This window comes from Ascaphus truei, chromosome 4, assembly GCF_040206685.1.
Source record: "Ascaphus truei isolate aAscTru1 chromosome 4, aAscTru1.hap1, whole genome shotgun sequence".
Classification (NCBI taxonomy): domain Eukaryota; kingdom Metazoa; phylum Chordata; class Amphibia; order Anura; family Ascaphidae; genus Ascaphus; species Ascaphus truei.
This window is the reverse complement of record NC_134486.1, coordinates 271,390,676-271,413,508: the sequence shown is the minus strand read 5'-3', so window position 1 is coordinate 271,413,508 and position 22,833 is coordinate 271,390,676.

Here is a 22,833-nt window from a genome sequence, read left to right as displayed (position 1 = left end):
GTGGTGGTGTCCTCTTACCACTCCGCTGTCTTGCGATGCTCTTTGGTTCCTCTGGAGCCATCTCGGGTCCCATCTCCGCCGCACTGGGAGTCGCCACAGCCGTGGGACATCTACGCGGTTCAGGCCGCACCAGCGCTCGCCATCGGGGGGGTCTCCAGACTCGTCTGCTCCATCTCGGGGGTAAGTGGACTCTCTTCTTTATAGCTGGGGTGGTCCGCCAGCCGGCGCATCACCACCGATGACAGGCTGTCTCTATCATCATCCGACGAGGACTGCAACGGCACCTCCGCTGGGGAGTCACCTCTGGTCATTGCGGCACCGCCAGTGGATATGGGTACCTAACGGGCCCGCTCCGGTACCTCCACTGTGGTCGCGCTCTCCTCCGTCGGAGCACATCTTAGTAGCTGGGCCTGGATCCCTACCGTAGGGGTGATATATGGGACCAGGGCAGCCTTCGCGTCTGCCTCCACTTCGATCAGCGTCGCTGGAGAGGCCTCTCGCGGGGTCACGATAGCAGCATATGGCTCGATAGGCCAGAGGTAGAAAATGCCACACTGTTGGCACCGTGCTGTCGTACTTGGGGCCGGTCCCGGTAACCTGCATTGGACGCACAGGCACCGCAGATATTCTCGGCCATCAACCTCCACAACCAGGAAGCCTCCTGGAAACTGATGTGTTCATACTTAGGTCAGCCATCTTTTGCGCAGGGGTTGATTCTCTCAGCTTACTGGTTTGACAATCAGCTCCTTCTCCTTCACCAGTCAAGCAGAAGTGAAGTTCCTCAGTCTCACTTCCTGTCCCTCCTTCCGCTGGGGAGGACTGTTGGGATTAGTTCTCAGTGTGCCCTCTCCGTCTGGTGGAAAGTAGAGGAGGGGCACTCTTTCTCTTTGGGTGACGTGGCTTCGTCCTTTGGCCAGTCACTGCACAGGTGGGTGCGGCTACAGAGTTCGCGCCACACCCTTCTTTTAGCTGGGGTTCTGGTTTTGGCACCAAACCCTTGCACATCTCTCGCCACATTTCTCGTGCAGCCTGCTTGTACGTAGCACGTGCGCGATCTAGGCTTGGCGGGAGTCACCATTTTGGATCGGCTGCAACGCGCGTTGCAGTGATGGCACAGCAGTCGCCATTTTAACCTCCTCCATGCCCCGCAGAGCACATGTATCTCTCGCCACCATCTTTAGTGAGCCCACAATAGCGCTACTTTCAGTGCCTATAGTGCAACTCGTTCCTAGACACTTACTACTCTCAATGGTGCTCTAACCAGTGAATATAACGCATGGCATACCCCAGGCTAGGCAGAACTCTCTCCTTGTATACCGCACTCGCTGACGGTTCAGTACAAGCACTCTGTGGTGTGTTTTCTGGATACTGGCTAGTGTACTTGGCATTCCTAAGTACTTGGCGTCAACCTACTTTTGGCAAATCATAGTGCAGACCCTATGCTGAAGTCCCTGTATCATGTTAACCAGGCTACCCCCGCAGGAATCCTACACTATCTGCCTCAAGGTGACTAGAACAGCTATAGCCAATTGTACCCAAATTTACATCACCTTCTTAGGGCACCTCGGGTATATTGTGCGAGAGGACTGTCTCTCCTGACTACCCCTAGTCTCCAAAAATGCCCATCCTTCTGCAGCACTTGCTTTGAAAGTGTACATATTACTTTCCTGTCTGCTTTGCTGAAAACATGTCCTGATTATCTCAGCAGCGTAACTGTAACCCATAGACCCCCACCCAATCGCAGATCGGGCCCCCTAAGGTGTTCTGTGGTCTGGCTACATGTCTTAGTGTGGTGCATGCCTGCTGGCAACAGGAGGGCCTGAGTCTCCCACGGTGTCATGGGGGAACAACAGGACAGGTTACTGGGGTGGATGCCTTGGTTCTCCTTCAATGGTGCAGCACCTCCATCTGTAGTAAGCCCCAGGAATACAGGGTGGAATCCCTACCACAGAAATCCTCCTCACATGGATGAGAGATTCCAGTCTCACACAATTGTCTCTTTAAACAGCAGACTCCTTTATTCAGTCTCCAGCAGCAGCAGATAGGTACAGTTGATATACACTGCCCACTAGCTGTTCTCCTTTGTGATGGTCCTTGCCTCCACTCTGGACTCTGGGCCGTCCAGAGTGGGGCTAGCACTTCCCTTACCCCCTATGCAGGGTAAGAGGTATTTGGTCCACCTCACTATCTCCTATCAGCTCTACTCATATGGCTCTCACTCTCCTCTTATTTCTTACTAACTCATAACTTGCCAGAACACTTGTTCCAGACTTGACACTAATTACTAAATAGGAAGTGACACTGCTCTTTTGTAGCTTCCAGTAGGCACCGCCCCTGTGCCTCTTGATTGGACACAGGGTCAAGTGACCTACCTTCACTTACTCAGCACAGTGTCAGAAGTAGGGAAAATCCATGATTACTCCTGGCAACCTGCCCTTAGCAGGGATTACACTAAGGAGGAGGAGAGAAATATAGCCCCTAATTTTACCAGGGCTACACTCTCCCTCAGGTGGAATCCAATGGTCCCCACTTAGACCTAATTTGCTGGACCCTCCTGCAGGTGAACAACCTATGAACATACAAACATAATTAATATTGTGTACACAGGACTGTTGTCACACCTGTATGCCCGCAGACCTGGCAAGACCCCAATACTGAGGTGGGAATGGTATTACCACACACCCACAGCAGTGGGGGAAAGCCCAGAGTGTGGTATGGTGTTGCTGGGCCTGTAGAAAAATAGTATTATACTTGCAACGTCCTTGATGGTAAACGTAAGAATGGTCGTGTCCGTGCGCCAAAGTCCAGGGGTACAGAAACCAGAGTAGTCAAAGTTCGTAAGCCAAGTCAAGGGTTCCAGAGGTCAGCAAGGTAGAGTTCGTAGCAAGGTTCCAGGGGTACAGAGAGCAGGGTAGTCCAGGACGAGCAGGGGTCAAAGCCAGGGAAATCCAAAGATACGCAGGAGCAGGTACAGGCTGGAACACAGAGAGAGCAAAGCATAGGACTGCACACACAGGGATAACAGGAACTATGCAGAGCGATGATAGAGAGGGCAGACAGGGATTATAAAGGAGGGAACACCAATGGGAGAGAGAGGAGGAGCAGAGAGGGAAGTGGGAGACAACAGGGATAGGTCAGGAGGAGAGAAAGAGGGGTCAGACAGAGAGATAGCGCACAGGGCATGGGAGGAGGAGTCAAGAGATTGACAGGCCTTAGAAGAGGAGCGTGTGCGTGCGCCCTCTGTAAACTGAGAGTGCGCACGCACAGGCTGCGTCACGAGACACGCGGAGCGCCGCGCTGCAGGCACACCAGCAGAGGAAATCAGAGGGGACCGCTACCGGAGGTGAGGGAATGGCAGTGGGCACTGAGGAGGTCTGGGAGCGGGGAGCTCGGGGACCGCGTGGGTGCGCGAGACTTGCGGGACGTGCATTGAAGCAAAGGGACTGCATCAGAGGTAGCTGGAGCGGGACAGGAGTGGGTAAGCGCCAGGAGGTTGGCCAGGGAAGGAACAGAGGAAGTGAAAGAAGGGGAAGGAATCCCCTGAACCATCACAGAATCCCCCCCTTGAGGATCGATCTCTAAGCGATCCAGCCAAGGTTTTTGCGGAAATTTTTGGTGGAATTGTTGGAGTAATCTTGGGGCATGAATATGACGTGCTGGTACCCACGAACGTTCCTCCGGACCATAGCCCTTCCAGTGGACAAGGAACTGGAGTTTGTTTTTTGACCAGCAGTAATCAATGAGAGATTGGACCTCGTACTCCTGTTGTCCTAAGGTGGAGACTGGGTTAGGTTTCCGAGAGGGATCTGAAAAATGAGAACTTTGTCTGAAGGGTTTAAGGAGGGAAGCGTGAAACATGGAAGGAATCCTCATGGTGGGGGGTAGGTCCAGACGAAAAGCGACAGGGTTAATCTTCTCTAAGATCTTGAATGGACCCAGGAATCTTGGAGATAGTTTAGGTGATGGCGTCTTGAGCCTGATATTCCTTGAGGATAACCACACCCTGTCACCCGGTTTGAAAGAAGGACCAGGTTGACGATGATGGTCCGCCTTGGTCTTTTGTTTGGCAACCGCAGATTTGAAGGGATTTAAGGATTTTTTTCCAAGATTCCTGTAGAGTAGTAACATGAGAGTCGGCCGCAGGGACGCCCGAAGGAGAAGAAGAGAGAGGAAGACTACTGGGGTGGAAGCCGAAATTAATAAAAAAGGGAGACTCCTGGGTAGACTCGTTTTTGAGAGAATTGTTGGCAAATTCGGCCCATGGCAAAAGATCCACCCTGTTGTCCTGTGAGTCAGATACGAAGCATATTAGATATTGTTCTAGGTTTTGATTCATCCTTTCGGTTTGACCATTGGTTTGAGGATGGTATCCCGAGGAGAACAAGAGAGATTCTGAGTCTCTGGGAAAATGCCCGCCAGAACTTAGAGATTAATTGAGATCCACGGTCCGAGACAATAGAAATAGGAACGCCATGTAATCTGAAAATTTCTTTGGAAAAAACATCAGCCAGCGTAGCAGAGTTAGGGAGACCCTTGAGGGGAATAAAATGTGAATGTTTAGATAATCTGTCTTCTACGACTAGAATGGTGTTCATTCCTTTGGAATTGGGCAGTTAGACAATGAAATCCATCAAGATATGTTTCCAGGGTTGTTCCGGAATGGGAAGCGGTAAGAGAAGTCCAGACGGTTTGTGATGGATCGTTTTACTCTGGGCACATACAGGACAAGCACTCGTAAAGTCAAAAATATCTTTGTTCATCTTCGGCCACCAAAATGTCAGTTTAATGAGATCTGCTGTCCTTTTGAAGCCTGGATGACCGGCTGCTCTAGAAGAGTGACCCCAAAGTAAAATTTTATGGCGAAAGCGTGGAGCTGCGTATAAGTGTCCTTCTGGTACCCTGAACCTGCTGGGAATGTGGGCTTGAGATTTGTTGATTTCATCCAACACATCGAAGTTGTTAGCAGAAATTATACATTTGGCAGGAAGAATAGGTTCCGTGATTTCATTAGCTTCGGTTTCCGTAGCGAACTGACGAGACAGAGCGTGTGCTTTGAAATTTTTGGTACCAGGAATGTATGAAATGGTATAGTTAAAGCGGGAAAAGAAGAGAGACCACCGAGCTTGGCGGGATCCCAGACGTCGGGCCCCCTCGATATACAGCAAATTTTTGTGGTCAGTGAGGATAGCAACTGGTTCCTTGGTACCCTCCAAAAGGTGCCTCAATTCTTGGAGAGCCAGTTTTATGGCCAAAAGTTCACGATTACCAACATCATAATTCCTTTCGGCAGATGAAAATTTCCGCGAAAAAACCCCACAGGGGTGGAGTTTTTCTTGGGGAGAAGCCCTCTGGGAAAGAACAGCGCCAGCTCCCACATCTGAGGCTTCGACCTCCAAAGTGAAGGGGAGGGAGATGTCCGGATGGCGTAGGATGGGTGCGGAAACAAAAGCTTTTTTGAGCACCTCAAAAGCAAGAATAGCCTCTGGGGACCAGGAAGTAGTATCGGCGCCCTTCTTGGTCAATGCGGTGATGGGAAGAGCAATAGAAGAAAACATTTTGATGAATTTCCTGTAATAGTTGGCAAAGCCGAGAAAACGCTGCACAGCCTTGAGTGAATTAGGCAGCGTCCAATCGAGAACAGCTTATAGTTTCTCTGGATCCATGGAGAAGCCTTGGATGGAGATGATGTAGCCTAAGAAGGCAGAGGTCTGGTGGAACAAACATTTCTCCATCTTGGCATATAGGCGGTTAGAACGGAGCCTAGAAAGCACTAGTTTGGTATGTTGAATGTATTCCTCCAGGTTTTTAGAGAAAATAAGAATGTCATCCAGATAGACTATGACGAATGTTCCGAACACATCGCGGAAGATGTCGTTCATGAATTCTTGAAAGACGGCAGGAGCGTTGCATAAACCAAAGGGCATAACAAGGTACTCATAGTGTCCTGATCATGTATTAAATGCTGTTTTCCACTCGTACCCCTCCCTTATGCGAATGAGATTATAGGCACCTCTTAAGTCGAGCTTTGAGAAGATGGAGGCCCCCTGAAGATGATCGAACAGTTCAGAGATAAGCAGAAGGGGATACCGATTCTTTACTGTGATCTTATTGAGTCCGCGAAAGTCAGTGCACGGCCTAAGGGATCCATCCTTCTTTACAAAGAAGAAGCCAGCCCCGGCAGGGGAGGTAGAGTTGCGGATGAATCCTTTCTCCAAATGTTCTTGAATGTAGGACATCATGGCCTCGGTCTCTGGAACGGAGAGGGGGTAAGACTTAGATTTAGGCAGGATGGTCCCAGGAATCAGGTCGATAGGACAATCGTACGGGCGATGGGGAGGCAGGACCTCCGCTTGTACCTTGTTGAACACATCCAAGTACTCATGATACACGGTAGACAGGATCGATAGATTAGAAGGAACGGAATCAAGGCCGGCAAGCACCGCAACAGGAGACACCGCAGGAACAGAATCCGCAGACGAAGGCCACTGGAGAGGCAGAGTACCGGTCCAATCATTGTGCGGATTGTGGAGTTGAAGCCAAGGCAATCCTAAAATTAGTTGGACAGTAGGAGATTGAAAAATATTGAAGATTATTACTTCCTTATGACCGTCGGCCAAGGTCAGTGTGAGAGGAATAGACTCCCAAATGATAAACACAGGGTGGAGTGGTCGGCCATCGATGGCTTCGAGACCAATGGGAATTTTCCTTCTGACATAGGAATTTGATTCTCCGAAGCGAACCTCTGGTCCAGGAAGTTACCAGCAGATCCAGAATCGATGTAAGCTTTTACCTGCAGGAAAAGGTTAGGACCCTCCAAAGTGGCAGGAAGCAAGAACTTCTTTGGGAGAGAGGGGCAAGGAGAGACAGTACCCAGTAGAAGCCCCTCTACCTTTACTGGGTGTGCCCGTTTTCAGGGGACAATTCTGGAGATGATGTTCCGGAGAAGCACAGTAGAAGCAGAGTCTATTGAAACGATGTCGCGCCCTCTCCGTGACCCGAACTTTCTGACTGCCGACCTGCATCGGCTCCGGAGCCTCCAGTCCCAGGAGGGGTGTTGTAGGCGACCTGTGAGAGACAACAGAGGAAGAAAGAGAGCGAGAACAATGTCTCTCGTGCCGTCGCTCCTGAGTACGCTGATCCATGCGTACGCTCAGGGTAATCAACTCCTCCAGGGAAGAAGGCCGGGCATGAGTAGCAAGATCGTCTTTCAAGGTATCTGAAAGTCCGTGCCAGTACGCGGCGGCGAGTGCCTCATCATTCCATTGGGTTTCAGCGGCAAGTGTACGGAACTCAATGGCGCATTTGGCAGCAGATCTTCGAGCCTGAGAAATATGGAAAAGAGAGAATGCGGCTGTATCGCGCCGTGCAGGAGTATCAAACACTTGTTGAAACTCACGTCTGAACAGAGGGTAATCTTGAGTTTATTCGCTTCTGCGCTCCCATAGGGGGGAGGCCCAGGCGAGGGCGTCTCCGGTGAGCAAGGCATAGATGTACGCTACCTTAGAACGACCAGTGGGAAACAGGGAGGGGGACATCTCGAATTGCACCTCGCATTGGTTTAAGAAACCGCGGCAGGTGAGGGGGTCCCCATCATAGCGATTAGGTGAAGGAATACGGGGCCCAGTGCTGGCATAGGTTGTGGCAACTGGTGGTGCTGGAGCCATGGGACTCTCCTGAGGGGAGAATTTGGCCAATTGCTGGGAGACTGTAGACAACTGATTGCTCACAAATTGTAAGGCCTCTATAGAAATACATGTACCCACCTCAGGGGGGTCTGCGTTTGTTGGGCTCTGCATAATGTCACGCCTGTATGCCCGCAGACCTGGCAAGACCCCAATACTGAGGTGGGAACGGTATTACCACACACCCACAGCAGTGGGGGCAAGCCCGGAGTGTGGTATGGCGTTGCTGGGCCTGTAGAAAAATAGTATTATACTTGCAACGTCCTTGATGGTAAACGTAAGAATGGTCGTGTCCGTGCTCCAAAGTCAGGGGGTACAGAAACCAGAGTAGTCAAAGTTCGTAAGCCAAGTGCAAGGGTTCCAGAGGTCAGCAAGGTAGAGTTCATAGCAAGGTTCCAGGGGTACAGAGAGCAGGGTAGTCCAGGACGAGCAGGGGTCAAAGCCAGGGAAATCCAAAGATACGCAGGAGCAGGTACAGGCTGGAACACAGAGAGAGCAAAGCATAGGACTGCACACACAGGGATAACAGGAACTATGCAGAGCGATGATAGAGAGGGCAGACAGGGATTATAAAGGAGGGAACACCAATGGGAGAGAGATGAGGAGCAGAGAGGGAAGTGGGAGACAACAAGGATAGGTCAGGAGGAGAGGAGGAGGAGACAGAGGGGTCAGACAGAGAGATAGCTCGCAGGGCATGGGAGGAGGAGTCAAGAGATTGACAGGCCTTAGAAGAGGAGCGTGTGTGCACGCCCTCTGTAAACTGAGAGTGCGCGCGCACAGGCTGCGTCATGAGACGCGCGGAGCACCGCGGGCACACCAGCGGAGGAAAACTGAGGGACGGAGGGGACCGCTACCGGAGGTGAGGGAATGGCAGTAGGCACTGAGGAGGTCTGGGAGCAGGGAGCGTTGCCGCAGGGGCTCGGGGACCGCGCGGGTGCGCGAGACTTGCGGGGCGTGCGTTGAGGCAAAGGGACAGCATCAGAGGTAGCCGGAGCGGGACAGGAGTGGGTAAGCGCAGGGAGGTTGGCCAGGGACAGAGGGAGTGAAAGAAGGGGAAGGAATCCCCTGAACAGTCACAACTGTAACATCCATGATGGTGACATAACCTAGTGGGAAACTCCCAACATGGAGAACCCTTAACTCAATAATAATGACGGGGATCAGGCTTCTTCACTTCCCGCCCATTGTAATCCACAATTTTAACGAAAGGCTGAACAGGCCCATTCTTCGGTCTGTACAGTACGTTATGCATAAATATATTCCTACCTGTACTCCAAGCCTTCATCACAGAACATATTTTGTCTTCCCTCAAATAAGCAGTGCTACCAAATTTAATTCTTAGGTGTTCTACAACTGCATCTCTGAGCCAGGTGTCTCTCTGGTCCTCGATCTCCTGCATGATCGGTTCTGGTACGTACGGGAACTCATACCCATGAGACTGGCAGTATCTATCTGCTCGACTTAACTTAATAAGTTTCCGGTTCCCAGCCTTTCCTGGCAGTACCCAGTACTTTGGCTCCTCAGGCGCAATATCATCATACAGAATAGATGAGCCTTTGGGGGTGATCACTTTTTGCATAATTTCTCTCCACCTGTTATCTAACTCATCGGCAACCTCCAGTGGAGAATAGGTGCCTGCGTCCCACCAGTGATCTACAGTGTCTTTCTTTATCAATACAAATCTGGTGCGATCCATCCCCTCATCATACCCTGTGAATAACGGTGCCTACCATTTGTCTCGGTGCTCATATGAGGATGACACACTCATACCTCCCTCGGACTCAGCTCTCGAGGACACACCATATTTCTCTGCCTCAGTAGAGTGCGAGCCTTTACGCCTGCCTCTAATAACATTCTTGTAAACCGTGGGATTCATCTTGGGTGCATTGGGACTTACTGGACCCGCTTTTGCAGTAGACTGGGACCCTCTGACCCTACCTCTGGTACAGGATTAAATACAGTGGGGTTAGGTACAGGTATCACACTTTACATAGGTATCTCCCCATCAGAACCCTCATCACTTGTCACCCAATCCCGCCAATCAGTTGAAAACTTGGGCGTCTTATTCGGCTTACTCCCACTAGGACCCGGTGGCACGACACGTGACGGGGCAGTGGCCGGGGCAATGGCACTAGGGGCGGTTACCATATAATCGCCATGAGTCCATTACAGTGTCTCTGAGTCGGGCAATGCCACGACCTGTAGGTACTTTTACTGTCTCTTGCGGCAGCGCTTCTGGCTCCCCGCTTGGCCACTTGGGCCTTAAATTCCTCGAACTCTGCTTCCAGCCAAGCTCTCTTTAGCGAAGCAATCAAAGCTTCCAGGCCTCGGCGCCAGTCCGACCCGGAAGTGACGTCATCGTTGGTCGTTGCGGAGTCTCCATCCGCTTCTTGGTCCCGCACCGGAAGTGCGTCGAGGACCGGAAGGGGCGGTGGTGAACCATCAGGGTTGTGGACAGGGAGGTAGGCCTCAAGCCTCTCTCTTTCCACAGGTTCCTCCTTCACCTGGCGGGAATAAGGGGGTGGTGGTGTCCTCTTACCACTCCGCTGTCTTGCGATGCTCTTTGGTTCCTCTGGAGCCATCTCGGGTCCCATCTCCGCCGCACTGGGAGTCGCCACAGCCGTGGGACATCTACGCGGTTCAGGCCGCACCAGCGCTCGCCATCGGGGGGGTCTCCAGACTCGTCTGCTCCATCTCGGGGGTAAGTGGACTCTCTTCTTTATAGCTGGGGTGGTCCGCCAGCCGGCGCATCACCACCGATGACAGGCTGTCTCTATCATCATCCGACGAGGACTGCAACGGCACCTCCGCTGGGGAGTCACCTCTGGTCATTGCGGCACCGCCAGTGGATATGGGTACCTAACGGGCCCGCTCCGGTACCTCCACTGTGGTCGCGCTCTCCTCCGTCGGAGCACATCTTAGTAGCTGGGCCTGGATCCCTACCGTAGGGGTGATATATGGGACCAGGGCAGCCTTCGCGTCTGCCTCCACTTCGATCAGCGTCGCTGGAGAGGCCTCTCGCGGGGTCACGATAGCAGCATATGGCTCGATAGGCCAGAGGTAGAAAATGCCACACTGTTGGCACCGTGCTGTCGTACTTGGGGCCGGTCCCGGTAACCTGCATTGGACGCACAGGCACCGCAGATATTCTCGGCCATCAACCTCCACAACCAGGAAGCCTCCTGGAAACTGATGTGTTCATACTTAGGTCAGCCATCTTTTGCGCAGGGGTTGATTCTCTCAGCTTACTGGTTTGACAATCAGCTCCTTCTCCTTCACCAGTCAAGCAGAAGTGAAGTTCCTCAGTCTCACTTCCTGTCCCTCCTTCCGCTGGGGAGGACTGTTGGGATTAGTTCTCAGTGTGCCCTCTCCGTCTGGTGGAAAGTAGAGGAGGGGCACTCTTTCTCTTTGGGTGACGTGGCTTCGTCCTTTGGCCAGTCACTGCACAGGTGGGTGCGGCTACAGAGTTCGCGCCACACCCTTCTTTTAGCTGGGGTTCTGGTTTTGGCACCAAACCCTTGCACATCTCTCGCCACATTTCTCGTGCAGCCTGCTTGTACGTAGCACGTGCGCGATCTAGGCTTGGCGGGAGTCACCATTTTGGATCGGCTGCAACGCGCGTTGCAGTGATGGCACAGCAGTCGCCATTTTAACCTCCTCCATGCCCCGCAGAGCACATGTATCTCTCGCCACCATCTTTAGTGAGCCCACAATAGCGCTACTTTCAGTGCCTATAGTGCAACTCGTTCCTAGACACTTACTACTCTCAATGGTGCTCTAACCAGTGAATATAACGCATGGCATACCCCAGGCTAGGCAGAACTCTCTCCTTGTATACCGCACTCGCTGACGGTTCAGTACAAGCACTCTGTGGTGTGTTTTCTGGATACTGGCTAGTGTACTTGGCATTCCTAAGTACTTGGCGTCAACCTACTTTTGGCCAATCATAGTGCAGACCCTATGCTGAAGTCCCTGTATCATGTTAACCAGGCTACCCCCGCAGGAATCCTACACTATCTGCCTCAAGGTGACTAGAACAGCTATAGCCAATTGTACCCAAATTTACATCACCTTCTTAGGGCACCTCGGGTATATTGTGCGAGAGGACTGTCTCTCCTGACTACCCCTAGTCTCCAAAAATGCCCATCCTTCTGCAGCACTTGCTTTGAAAGTGTACATATTACTTTCCTGTCTGCTTTGCTGAAAACATGTCCTGATTATCTCAGCAGCGTAACTGTAACCCATAGACCCCCACCCAATCGCAGATCGGGCCCCCTAAGGTGTTCTGTGGTCTGGCTACATGTCTTAGTGTGGTGCATGCCTGCTGGCAACAGGAGGGCCTGAGTCTCCCACGGTGTCATGGGGGAACAACAGGACAGGTTACTGGGGTGGATGCCTTGGTTCTCCTTCAATGGTGCAGCACCTCCATCTGTAGTAAGCCCCAGGAATACAGGGTGGAATCCCTACCACAGAAATCCTCCTCACATGGATGAGAGATTCCAGTCTCACACAATTGTCTCTTTAAACAGCAGACTCCTTTATTCAGTCTCCAGCAGCAGCAGATAGGTACAGTTGATATACACTGCCCACTAGCTGTTCTCCTTTGTGATGGTCCTTGCCTCCACTCTGGACTCTGGGCCGTCCAGAGTGGGGCTAGCACTTCCCTTACCCCCTATGCAGGGTAAGAGGTATTTGGTCCACCTCACTATCTCCTATCAGCTCTACTCATATGGCTCTCACTCTCCTCTTATTTCTTACTAACTCATAACTTGCCAGAACACTTGTTCCAGACTTGACACTAATTACTAAATAGGAAGTGACACTGCTCTTTTGTAGCTTCCAGTAGGCACTGCCCCTGTGCCTCTTGATTGGACACAGGGTCAAGTGACCTACCTTCACTTACTCAGCACAGTGTCAGAAGTAGGGAAAATCCATGATTACTCCTGGCAACCTGCCCTTAGCAGGGATTACACTCAGGAGGAGGATAGAAATATAGCCCCCAATCTTACCAGGGCTACAGTAGTTTAACTATTTCTTTATGTATGCAAACTCATTTTTTAAGGCTACCAACAGGTCAGGATGAAGGATATCCCTGCTTCAGCACTGGTGTTCAGTCATTTTGACGGAATCACATGGGCTTGAGTAGGGATCGCCTTCAATCCGGACCTGTTGGTAGCCCTTGAGGACTGAGTTTGAGGAAAACAGTGTATTCGGGCTATTAACAAACTCAAAAAGAGAAACCACTTGCTGTATTGGTAGACAATACAGTTGTTATTGGTCTTACTGTCCCCTCATCCCACCCTTAACTACCCACTCTCCACTTATATTCAGTATTAGTTGGCACCAAAAACACCTTCATAAGCAATGTTTCGCTCTCACTTAGCCCCCCTTCGAACTTTCAGCCAATGATGTCAAACCCTCACCCCACCACACCCATTCTATTGTGCTTCAGAGGACTGAGCCGTGGCTTAATGTAAACAAAATTATTCCTTACATTGCCTGGGTCCCCCTGATCCCCTGTTTTTTCCTTTACCTTTCCATAGGCAGCGGGAGAGTGTGGGGGGATGCGCAGTAGCAAGCGCAAGCGGCAGCCATTAGGAGTATATCACAGCAGGGAAACTACAAGTCCCAGCAGCCTCAGGGGCTGCAGATCACATGTTGCCAGGCAACCAATAGGGCCGAGAGATGCATGGCATTTAGAATTCTGATAGTTGGAGCCAGGACAGTGAAAGGGAATGTAGGGTCTGGGTGTCAGTGGCATCCAGACTAGGCCAGATTAACCCTTTAGGTCCAAAATAGGCCCCACTCGCCTAATCAGATTGTGGCTGCTACAGGGAAACCCCTAGCTAGGGACATTTCCCCTGTAGCGGTAAACAGTCAGTGTATAGTGCCATTTGTAGACGCCGCACAGTGATATGCGGACTGTGATTTTGGGCAGTACCACCACCGCACTGTCATAGACTATCAAAGGTGAGACCCTCCTACCGGAGTTCACCCCACGCAGAGGCGGAGGCTTCGCTGACATTGACGTCGCTGGATCAGTGGATCCCTTTTGCTTTTCGGCCATACCCGGGTGCTGGAGCACCTTGGCAGGTACCTCACAACGTGCACCGACTATAACACTTTCGGCTACTGTGGGCAGCACTGTCTCACGTGTTGGGTGGGTTGGCTCTTGTTGACACCAGGGAGGTTGAGTGCCCAGGTGCTCCTCAGTACTTTGAGGAAATCCCATCATGGGTGGACACTACGGTTGAGGGCACAGTGGGGCTACGGCCATGCGAGGCCTATATTGTATGTGAGTTAATTATATATCTAGTTGTACCTGTGTTCAGTAAACTGTTATTAAATACAAGTGTGTGATCTTTTTGCATTGGGTCCTGTGAATGGGGTTATCCGGCGCTGTCAGGATCCCTCATAGGTGGAGGCGCTGTCACCAGATGGATCAGGTACACCTCGGGCTCCCAGCAGCAGAGGTGCAGGCCTCCTGTGAGCCACAGGTAAAGCACCACACACAACACTCAGTAGCCATCACATTTCCCATAGGCTGGGGAAAACAATGCTACACATACCTCAATTGTTTTCAGTAAGTAAGAATTCTGATTTCGGTGTTCTCCCTTCCCCATTCAATCAAGCACTCACTCGCCAGGCACTGCAGCCGCGTTATGCATGAAGCATAGGAACTCCTCCTGCCCTCCACTTGAGCGTCTCTGCCTGAGCTGGGAGTGAATTGTTCTCTGCCTGTGTAATCATGTAACAAAAGGTTTCAATACATTCTTGCAATGCATGCATTGTATATAGCCATTATCACTAAAATTTAGAGTGGCCCATTTACACAATATTCCCTCAGCCTGTTTTTCTTACAAAAATTGCAAATCTGAATAGGTCATTCACCCCTAATCAGTAGTAGACACTAGCCAGCGGTTCCCAGAGGCCTACCTATTGTTTTTCAGCGTACTGGGCCCATGTTAGCCGTGCCTCAGGATTAAAGTAATCAAAGCAGCCCACTGAGATCCTTCAGCAAACAAAACATGATATTGGTGCATAACTAGAGAATGGAAAACGTCATTTTTTTTATTTTTTATTACAATTGCAACAAATGTATATGGTTGGTTGGTTTGTGCCATGTGATTCATTCCCTTTAAGGGGACCTCACAGCACCCAAAAAAGGGAAGGAATCACATGGCACATCAATCAATTCGGTTGCTTGGTGCACCATGTGATTCCGTCAAGTTTGGTTTAGAAGTCAAGTCTAAATTTGAAAAATCATTTACTAAATACTGTTCTTACATTTAGTGTTTTCATTTTTATTTTCAGACTTGGCAGACATTTTTTAATCTAAAAGCTGTTTAAGCAGACCATAAGACCAGTACTGAAGATGTAAAACTAACATTTTAAGTTCAATTAATTATATTTACTTAATACTTTACCAGGTATTATAGATCTTTTTTTCAAGGATGTTTTTGGATACAGAGCAGAGAAGAAGAATATACAGTATCAGAATCTAGGATTTGCTGTAAATCAGCTCCTTGTACAGCTCATAAACTGATCTAGTGGTTTTGAAGATCAACAGACAGATTTACTGACATTGAAGTGAATGTCAATAAGGCAGGAAAACTGATGGCTTTAGATATCTGCTTGTGAAACTTCGGGCATATAAAATCTTCCACTCAATGCTAGTGTTGCTTTATACATTTAAAGTTAGAGGCATCTTCAAAAATGTACCCAATACCTTGGTCCTATTTGTTTTTTTCACCTATTCTTAGCTGTGTTTTTTTATTATGAGCTTTGCTTTTAATGGATGAGAAAGATTAAGAATTAACGGCTGGTAACAAAAGTGTGTATTAAGGCAATGCCCGAAAGCAGGTGGGACAGGCTGTGTATGTGTGTGAGATAACTGTCATGGGACTACCACATTAAATACTGTATGATCTGATTTTTTAATTGTAAATGGTTGGCTTTCAAAGACCAGGCTTCATTACTGAAATTTGAAGAGAAGGCCTTCTAGGTTCTTGATGAATGGATGTCTATAGCTAAAATACCAGATACCACCTTCCTTACAGATTATACTATGGTCTGCAATAACAAAAAGTATAGACTGCCATCTTAAAGATGACAATAAAATAGCTTTGTCATCTGTGACACTTGAAATGGACATGAAGAAAAAGTACTACCTTCAATTCAGACTCTTGGCATTTGTATACACCAGGTTTTCGCTGAAGCCATGTTGTAGCATTGGCATATTTGGTAGTCGGATCACCCTGCACGAACATATCCCTTAAGTTCCTTCCACGGCGATAGCACATTCTTGGTGGTGTCTGACAGATGCTCCCAATTTTAGGATCATTGGCTAGAATGTTCCAATTTCTTTTAATACTGCGTTTAATAAGATTGGACGAGGTAGTGTAAGTGCTGATAATGTTAATTGATTTGTTATCAATTATTTCTGTAGAAGGTAAAAGCAGGGAAACCCTGTTAATACCTTCTACAGAAATAATTGATAACAAATCATGTATACAAATGCCATGGATGCATCAACTGTGGTTTTCTACAGACCGGCCAGTCCTTTGCACATCCACATAGTGGGAAATCCATCGGCATTAAAACTGCTATGACCTGTGAGTCGAAGTTTGTGGTCTATTTTATTAAATGTCCTTGTGGCCTTTACTATATAGGCAAAACAAGCCGCATGCTGAAAGAACGCATGGCTGTGCACAGGTCAACTATCCGTAAGGCACTCCTGGACCAAAATGCTGATCATGACCTTAAACTCCTCCCAGTGGCGAGACATTTCAAACAACACCGTCATGGCCTTTCGTCGCTGAATGCCGATTATACAAGCGAACCTATCAACACGTGGTGGGGATCGTGACAGATTGCTGCTCCAGTTGGAGGCCAAAGCCATTCACGATCTGAGGACATTGTCACCTTATGGCTTGAACGAGGACTTGAGACTTAGTTGCTTTATTGAATTATTTCAACCTTATCAGTTTATCTTACATACGCTCCTTTTTTGCCTCCCCTATACACTTCTGCCATTGTCCTTGACATGGCCCTCAGTATACCCATTGGTCTTTATTGTTTATTATTATTCCCCCTTTTTTTCTAATTTTTTTCTAATTTGTCTGGTTCCTTTCCCTCATTTCCTACCTTCCCCATTCCCATTATCCTTTTGTAGTTTCCTTTGTTTTTGTCCCCCTGTATGTTGCTTCTCAACCCCCCCCTTTTTCCTTTCCCTTCCTTGCCTACACACTCATGGTTTTTATATCTTGCTTTTTATCTTTATTCAGCACTTTGGTGTTCACACTGTATTGTGCCCCCTCAGGATGCATTATCTCATGCTCATTAATGTTTTCAGTTTACCCTTAGGCTTTGCGTTTAAGCTGCGTTCATACCCTACCAGTTATTCTGGCTTTTACATGCTATACCTGCAAGCATGCGCAATGGGCTTCCATTCGCGCTCCGTGTTTCAGACTGTCAGCGCATACATGCGCAATGACTGCCCCGGTATTATATCGCCATGGCAACGTGAGACGCTCATATTCCGTCCCTGTAAGCATGCGCAATGGTGTCGCTCTCTCGCGCTCCGTGCTTTGGCATATTAGTATACATATGCGCGATGGTCCCCCTTCTGTGGTATCGCTACGAAGATACTAGACGCTGTATTTCGGCGCATGGGTCTATACATTTACACTCCCCCCTGACATTGCACACCTGCTCATGCTCACGGGCTTTTGCTTTAAGGGTTCCCCCATACAGACACTCCGGGTCTTATAGATTGCATAGCAATGATGTCATTTAGATCGTTTTGTGTATAATTGCTTTCAGCTGATCCAGAGAGGAGGGGCAGGTTGTTAACCTATCACTGTTTGCTAATGGTGTTGCATGTGGGTATATAATGGTGGTTTTTGTCACATAAGGGTAAGCACTCCTTTGAGAAAGGTCCTGTTTCAGGACCGAAACGTCGGTTGTATGTGCCTTTTTTTTTCAATACATTTATATTTGATATCAATCTGAGTGCTGTCTCGGTTCTTGCTGCGTGGTCTTGGACTCCTGGTCTGCCTGGTAAGGAATCTACATTTTATTCAATATTATATGGGACAAGCACCGGCTTTCTACCTTTATTGCGAGTGACATCTGCCTTTGTACATATATATATATATAGATATATATATGAAACCAGGTGTCCCACCAAGGAGAAAAAAAACAGCACTCAAGGTATATTGCAAAAGTGTATTTGAAAAAAAGCAGGCACATATAAATCCAACGTTTCGGTCCTGTATAGGACCTCACTCAGTGCCCCTGAGGAAGGTCCTATACAGGACCGAAACGTTGGATTTATATGTGCCTGCTTTTTTTCAAATACACTTTTGCAATATACCTTGAGTGCTGTTTTTTGTCTCCTTGGTGGGACACCTGGTTTCCTGTTATTTTTGTTGAACAAGCACCTATTTCTTTGGAGCCTTTGAAGTGCCTGCAGTTATCTTTATATATATATATATATATATATATATATATATATATATATATATCATTCCCTTTAAGTGACATCATGTCAAAAAAATTTTTTTAATTCGGAACATGGTTTTAACAGCCAATTAGGTGGCTGTTAACCATTTTGAGGCTAAATGTGACATCACAAGTCCTTTTTAAGGCCGTGACGCCTCATTTGAGCCCAAGAAGCTAACGAGACAACATCGGTTGGGATTTAACATGGGTTTTTTTGGATTGACAGATGAAGAAAGAAGATAAAGAAGATCAAGAAATGGTGACAGATGAAGATAGAAGAAGGTGATTAAAGAAAGAAAAAAAAAAAGATTTGGGTACCTGATCCGGATCTTCATGGCGGATGGCATCGGATGCTGTTGGAGGCCTTCAAGGTACGTGAGCTTCCTGTTACTCCGGGAGTCGGAGGGCCACCGCTTCTAATGGTAAGTAATATATTGAATGTTTGTAAATGTCTCTTTTTACAGGTGTCTTCATTGGATGTGTTTTTATATTTTTTGGGTGAGGCACATTGACTGATAATATATTAATCTGTACCACTTTAAGGTACAGATTAATACATTATTATGACAATATTTGGGGGGCATTTGTGGCTTGATTTTGCTGTTGGTGTTTTTAATGTCAGTTTTTTATGTGGATGTCATTGTTTGTTTTTTTCCTGCTTAATGTAATAAAATGTTTGCGATTGGTGTTCGTTTGTAGTTAATGTTGTATTATGTTAGCTAATGTGTTTTATGGTTACTTCATAGATTGTTTGAATGTATTTCTTTGTCTTTTAATGGTTACATTCATTAATGTTGTAGTAATTCATTGGTTTCATTGGTTAGTGTTACTATTCATTTTAAGTTGGTTTAGGAATTAATTGGTTTGATTGGTTAATGGTTTAATTAATTCATTGTTGATGTCATTACTGCTTGTATTGATTGGATTAGCTGGCTACTGTTTTTATTGACTTAATTTAGGTATGCTAATGCAGTGTTTAATAATGGGCAAATAATCTATTATCCATATCTGGATAATAGTAATTTTGCACATTATTGTACTGTATGTGTGAGGGCGGAGGGCGGAGGGGGGGGGGTGTTGTGTATTGATGTTTGTTAAATCTTTTTTTAATATACATTTGATTAATAGTGTACATGAGCAGAGGGTCTCCGGAGCTGAACAGCATTGGTTTCAGGTCAGAGGACCCTTTACTTCAGGAGATACAGGCCTCGTTATGGGGTGCCGGTATCCCCTGCACTTTCAAGCTTCCGCGTCACGTGACCGGGACATTGAAATTCTACATGGGATACCGGCACTCTATAACGGGGCCTGTATCTCCTGAAGTAGGGTGTTCTCAGACCTGAAACCAATGCTGTTCAGCTCCGGAGACCCCCTGCTCATGTACACTATTAATCAAATGTATTTATTTAGTGTACGATCGCCTGTAAAAGCCTTGCATGGAGATGGCAAATCTCCATGCAAATGTTACATGCGGCTTTTATTTCTATCAGCTAGCGTACGTGAAGTTTAAGAACGCTAGCAGGGGGGAAAAATGCAACACGTACGCTGTGGGTGTTTTTGAGCAGGTACGTTAAAAAATGAGCTCAAGGCCTTAGTGAATCGCGTCCCTGGCCTCACTTTTTAACGGACGTGCTTTTTTTGAACATCAGAACGCAAAGGCATTGAGCTTAGTGCATAGCCCCCTATATTCCTGGATGTGCAGCTGTATGATCCTTTAACATTGAATGTTCTATGGTTGTGACTGGCTGTGGGATCTTGGCAAATATGTTTGCAGAGTTTGTTGTTGCACGGTTTCGTGCCATTATCAGTGTCTTTAAAATCGTTGTGAAGTTTTCTGCTGACTAATTTCTGTTTGAGGTTTGGTGGTTGCAAGAATGGGAGGTTTGGGAAAGATTTCTTTTAGTGTCGCATCCTCTGCCAGCATGGGTTGCAGATCTTGGATTATTTTTCGTATACCCTCTAGGGTAGAGTTGTATGTGGTCACTAGTGGTATGCGTGTGGTAGTGTAATGCCTGTATGCCCGCAGACCTGGACAGTCCCCAGTACTGGGGTGGGTAAGGGTATAACACGCACCCACAGCTGTGAGGGCATGCCCGGAGTGTGGTAATGCGTTGCTGGGCCTGGTAAGAAAGGGTTAACATATACTTGCAGTCCGGGGTGCCAGAGATCGGATAGTAATGTCCGTGTGCCAGAGTTCAAGGATTGGAGAGAGCAGCGTAGTGATGTCCATAAGCCAATGTTCAAGGGTTGGAGAAAGCAGCGCAGTGATGTCCGTAAGCCAAGGTTCAAGGGCAGGAGAAAGTAGAGTAGTCAAATCCAAAGCAGTACAAATTCAAGCCAGGGGAATCCAAACAGGGGCAGGGACAGGAACCAGCGCTGAAACAAACAAGGGGGGAGCTAGGCATAGACACTGCACACACAGGAGTCACAGGAAAGCTATGCAGAGCAATGAGTAAGTGGACAGAGTGGGGTTATAAAGAAAGGAGAACCAATAGGGAAGAGAGGAGGAGCAGAGGTTTGAGTGAGAGTTTGCAGGGATAGGTCTGAGAGAGCAGGGGAGGAGACAGGGGAATAATTAAGAGATATGGCTTGTAAGCCACGGGGGCGGACCTGGACGGCAGATAACTGGAGCATGTGCGCGCGCCCTCTGTAAGGGTACTATGCACGTGCACTGTGCATGTCACAGAACGTGAGGGACGCAGCGCCGCGGGAGCGCTCGGCAAAGGGGGCGAGAGAGACGGAAGAGCAAGGTAATGTGGAGACTGGGGGAATAGAGGCACGCCGGGGGTCGAGGGTGCTGCGGAGGGGAACCAGTGATTGCGAAGGCGCGCGCACATTGCGGAGGACGCGCACGTGACCTGAACGCGTGTCAGGGCATGACAACCGCGCCGCAGAGGAACGGCCACAAGGGAGAGAGCGAGGACACAGGGAAGAGGGAGGGCTAGAGGCAGTGGAAACATAGGTCACAGGGACACACTGGGAAGCGCGAGTCCCCCGATCCGTCACAGGCTGGTTCTTTCTGTCTGTATTGTAGCAGGTGTTCTCGTGGGGCTTTTAGTGCAGATGCAATAGTTTTGGCAATGGTCTTTGGTTTGTATCCCTTCTATCTGAACGATTCGGGGACTGCAATGGGTACCAAGATGGCACCGCAATATGCCAATCTTTTCATGGCAAATCTTGAACAAAGATTCCTAACTACATGCCTCCACAAACCCTACAAATACTACAGATACATTGATGACCTGTTTATAATATGGACAGAGGGTGAAGAAAACCTAAAACAATTCCACGAGTCCCTGAACTCATTCCATCCATCAATTAAACTCAAAATGGATTATTCTGCAAACCTAGTAAACTTTCTAGATACAACAGTAACACTGAAAGATGGCAAACTACACATCTGTATACAAGAAACCAACAGACAGATGCAGTTACCTCCACAACTCCAGCTTCCATCCCACTCATACCTTGTTTTGTATCATACACAACCAGGCTATAAGATACCACCGCATATGCTCTGACACTGAAGACAGAAACAGGCATCTCACAACCCTGACCGAATCGTTCAGACAGAAGGGATACAAACCAAAGACCGTTGCCAAAACTATTACATCTGCACTAAAAGCCCCACGAGAACACCTGCTACAATACAGACAGAAATAACCTACCACACGCATACCACTAGTGACCATATACAACCCTACCCTAGAGGGTATACGAAAAATAATCAAAGATCTGCAACCCATGCTGGCAGAGGATGCGACACTAAAAAATCTTTCCCAAACCTCCCATTCTTGCATTCCGGCAACCACCAAACCTCAAACAGAAATTAGTCAGCAGAAAACTTCACAACGATTTTAAAGACACTGATAATGGCACAAAACCGTGCAACAACAAACGCTGCAAACTCTGCAAACATATTTGCCAAGATCCCACAGCCAGTCACAACCATTGAACATTCAATGTTAAAGGATCATACAGCTGCACATCCAGGAATATAGTGTATATGATTCAGTGCAACAGATGTGACCAAGTTTACTACATTGGGGAAACCAGCCAAAAACTACAAGGAAGAATGAATATGCACAGACACTCTATACTCCATCACGAAGAAGGAAGATACTGCTCACCTGTGGGACATCACTTCTCACAACCAGATCATTCCATAAATTATTTAAAAATCAAAATCCTCAATGGAATGTTTAAACGCACCCAAGAACGGAAAACATTTGAACTCAGAATGATAAGACTCTTTGACACCAAAACCAAAGGACTTAATGCGGACATGGGTTTTCTCACACCCTATCAAAATTGTTTGTAATTATCCTGCTTGCCTCCATTCTTATCCACACTTTCTCTCCCCCCCCCAGCATCCCTCCCCCCCCCCACCTTTCCTTGTCATCGTCCCCTGGCATCAAACACTTTTAACACCCTACCTTATCTAAAATACATGTCTGTTTTTTTTCCCCTTCTCTACACGGTTTAAGCCATAGATTCCTGTGTATATCAGTATTGCCTGACCTGAAGAAGAGAGGATAACTTGTCCTATGACATAAATTGTTAGTCCAATAAAAAAGGTATCACCTAATACTGAAGAACTCATTTATTCTGCACTATGTGTGTGTGTGTGTGTGTGTGTGTGTGT